The sequence below is a fragment of the Myotis myotis genome, unplaced genomic scaffold, assembly GCF_014108235.1.
Source record: "Myotis myotis isolate mMyoMyo1 unplaced genomic scaffold, mMyoMyo1.p scaffold_m19_p_17, whole genome shotgun sequence".
Taxonomy (NCBI): domain Eukaryota; kingdom Metazoa; phylum Chordata; class Mammalia; order Chiroptera; family Vespertilionidae; genus Myotis; species Myotis myotis.
This window is the reverse complement of record NW_023416321.1, coordinates 3,241,646-3,245,150: the sequence shown is the minus strand read 5'-3', so window position 1 is coordinate 3,245,150 and position 3,505 is coordinate 3,241,646. Positions and strand designations below refer to the sequence as shown.

The 3,505-nt window shown below is 53.8% G+C and overlaps 4 non-coding genes across 4 annotated transcripts; 2 read left to right on the top strand and 2 right to left on the bottom strand.

The window, feature by feature from the left end:
- The first annotated feature begins 1,358 nt into the window (after positions 1-1,358).
- Positions 1,359-1,431, top strand: TRNAR-CCU. Its single transcript has one exon. It is a non-coding gene; the product is annotated as a tRNA-Arg (tRNA).
- Positions 1,432-1,886: 455 nt separating this feature from the next.
- Positions 1,887-1,959, bottom strand: TRNAR-CCU. The gene has a single exon. It is a non-coding gene; the product is annotated as a tRNA-Arg (tRNA).
- Positions 1,960-2,361: 402 nt separating this feature from the next.
- On the bottom strand, positions 2,362-2,434 carry TRNAR-UCG. The gene has a single exon. It is a non-coding gene; the product is annotated as a tRNA-Arg (tRNA).
- Positions 2,435-2,925: 491 nt separating this feature from the next.
- TRNAR-CCU lies at positions 2,926-2,998 on the top strand. The gene has a single exon. It is a non-coding gene; the product is annotated as a tRNA-Arg (tRNA).
- The last annotated feature ends 507 nt before the right edge of the window (positions 2,999-3,505 follow it).

Here is a 3,505-nt window from a genome sequence, read left to right as displayed (position 1 = left end):
AGGCAAACCCCAGGGAGGCCGGTCAGATGGTGGCAGTGGGAAGCCAGAGGAGGCATCCAGTGGGTTGCCCCTGAGCAAAGTGCTGGACCCCTGAGGACCTCCGACATTGGTGGTGCGAAAGGCCTGGAATAGCCTTCAAGATGAGGCGGGAAGGACAGGGACAGAGAAACAGAACAGGCTGGGGACGCAGAGTAGAGCACACGGTTAGGACCCACTCTTTTAAAAAGTTGAGGGCAAAAGAATGAAGGTGGGTGAATTTCATAGACACAATGTTGAGCAAAGGAGGCCAGGCTACCAGAGTATGATTCCATATATATGGAGTTCAAAACAAGGCGAAACTGCTTTGTGGTGATGACAGCCGAGAAAGTACTGGGGGGAGATGGTGGTTGACTGGGGGGGAGGGAGCTTTCTGGGATGCTGGGAATGTTCTGTATCTCATCAGGCTGTGGCCTGCGAGCTGTACGCTTCGCCACATGCATGTTACACCTCAACAAACAGACAAATTGATGGACTTACATGAGGGCAGGAGCCTGGACCGGGTGCGTTAAACCCTTCTTGCTGATGTGGAAGGAAGGAGGTCGGTTTCCGCAGACTCCGCCCCTTGGAGAGAGAAACAAGAACGTGTCCAAGCTCTCAGCCCTCAACTGCGGGGGAAGGGGAGGCAGGTGTCAGCCAGGCATGACGAATGCATGGCCCTTGGCTGAAGCTTCTGCGTGGCCCCTTTCAGATGCGCACGGGCTCTAACCGGATTGTCAACGTTTGTAAGGTTTAACAATGCGCCCCTTCTTTATTTGTACTACTTTCTAGCTAACAGCTTTAAAGGAATAAAATATTAGGGCGAAGTGTCTACTTGGCCGATGTATTTGTCTTCTGTACAGTATGCCTTTGTATATCACATGTACATTATGAATATATACCCATATTTCTATTTACGTAGAAGGACTTGTTCCTCCTGGTCGTTCCTGCCTCGTGATGGTGAAGACGTCCAGGGTTTGTTTCATGATTGAGGCTATTCTGCTCTCGTGAACTTCCTACACCCCTTTTCCCTAAAATTCCTGGGTTTTCTGTCGGTTCCGTAGAGGGGCGGACATACTAGCTCGAACCTTAGTCTTCACCGGCCATGCTCTGGGTGTTCCTGCAGCTCCAGCCCCACGTGCTGCCCCGTGCGGTGGCTGGAGGTTGGCCAGCTCACCTCCCAGGGTAGCGTCTTACTGGTCCATTGTGAGCTCCGGAAGCCTATCCAAGCGCTTCCCCGACTTGGGGTCCCTCAGTAAACGTGTGCCCCATTAATTTTCACCTGAAATACCCGCAGTCCGATTAACTACTAAGGGGAGATATACGGGAGCTGTAACCTACAGGCCCCAGTGGCCTAATGGATAAGGCACTGGCCTCCTAAGCCAGGGATTGTGGGTTCGAGTCCCACCTGGGGTACAGCCATATTTTTGACACGGAAAAATTGTCTCCACTGCAGCTCGATCTTATTAAAAAAAAAAAACAAAAACAAAAACCCGAGTTCACGGGACTGGAACACCGAAAGGTTCCCCAAAGCGAAGCACCGAACAGCGACACTCCCCACCCCCCCTACTTTTCTACACGTCACAGCCGACGCTAGAGAGCAGGACTTGTCCTGTAGGTGCAGCGTGTTCCCAGGACCCGCCAGGACCGCGAGGGGATGAAGGGGGCGAAGGCAACAATGAGCTGGGGTGGGGAGCGGCGTAGACACACCCTGATCGAAAAAGCGAGGGGGCTGTGAGAGAGCGGGCAGGGCTCCAGAGGCCGCGCGGCCCCAACCACGTGGAGTGGAGCCCGTGGTTGCCCGTGTGCAGCACGGCAGGGTCCGCACGTTAGCGAATCAAAAGTTACCTGTAGCAGGTGGCCACGTGCACCACCCCAGGTGGGACTCGAACCCACAATCCCTGGCTTAGGAGGCCAGTGCCTTATCCATTAGGCCACTGGGGCGAGACAAAACGTCTCCTCCACGTGGTCCGTGGTAAAGCTCAACAGCACGTGCACAAACTGTACGTTTTTGTCGGGCCGGCGGCCGGAGCGTGTACCCCTAGACCCGAACTTAGTACAAGCAGCAGAAAGCCAACTAGAAAACCAGAGGGTACACCCGCCGGGCTACGCGGAGAGCTAAAGAGTAAGACGAAAAGATTGGGAGGTACCAGCTGAGACCTAAGGGCGCCCGGCGGCGCGCAGGTTGAAGGAAATGAGCGAGGTCCCCGGAAGGCGAGTGTCTGCGGGCCAAGGGGCTAGGAGAGGGGAGAGGAGGGAGGCCAGTACGATGCCCATCGGGATTGCTATGCCCCCAGCCACGAGCCACCGCCCCCTCTGCAAAAAAACAAAAACAAAAAGCACAGCCGACCACGAAGGGACTCGAACCCTCAATCTTCTGATCCGAAGTCAGACGCCTTATCCGTTAGGCCACGCGGTCCTCGTGCTGAGCGGCAAGCAATGTGATATTCAGGTGTAACCTCCTCCCAGGTGGCAGCGGCAGCTCAAGCGACTAGTGCCCGGGAAGACTGCCGGTGCTGGGGCACAGGGTGAATGAAAGGCGGGGCCAGGATGCAGTCTATGCAGCCAACGTCTGTGCGGTGCGTCCTTATATCCCTCAAGAAGCATCGCCATAGAACTCAACCTTTACAGGGCATGTGTGGTGCAAAGAGTAAAATGTCTGGCCCTGGCTCAGGAGGTGGAAGGTTCTAGTCTTCTCCTAAGGAGAGGTCAGCATACCGTGTTACATCTCAAACCTTAACCTTTTCCCTTGGACCTCTGCAGTCTTCCAACCCACTCCCGGTTCTGGACTGCTATCCCACTGAGCGATAACCTTGATTTTTTGCAACGCGGAGCTTCCGGGATGACGTCATTACGCAGCTTAACCCCGTCACAGCCAAAAGGCAAATAATCGCGCGCCGCCTGCGTAGTGCCCCAGTGGCCTAATGGATAAGGCACTGGCCTCCTAAGCCAGGGATTGTGGGTTCGAGTCCCATCTGGGGTGAGGTGATTAACCACTGACCAAATTTTTTCTAGACCCCAGATAAGGTAAAAACAAACAAACAAAAAACCTTGCCGTCTATTTTGTCTTTTTTTATAGCCTTTTCTGTATGTGTTGCACTGGGGAGCCTCGGTAGCAATTATCTTACTCTTTTTAAAAAGTGCGTATTTTTTTTATTGATTTCAGAAAGGGAGAGATAGAGACATCAATGATGAGCACGCCCCACACTGGGGATCGAGCTGGCAACCCTGGCATGTGCCCTGACCGGGAGTCAAACCATGACCTGGTTCATAGGTCCACACCACGCCTGCTGGGCGTACCCTTTCTTTTTGATCAAGCTGGACTGTGCACTTTGAAAGGTATGACCAAGCTGTACTGCGCTCTGGGGCCCTACTTCCCTGTTGCCTCTATGAGTCGGTACCCGCTCACCTGGTGAAAGGAGTGTGTTCTGTGAGAGACCATCACAGACTGTAAAGTTAACAGGCAAAACCTTAGCCCAGTGGTGGCGAA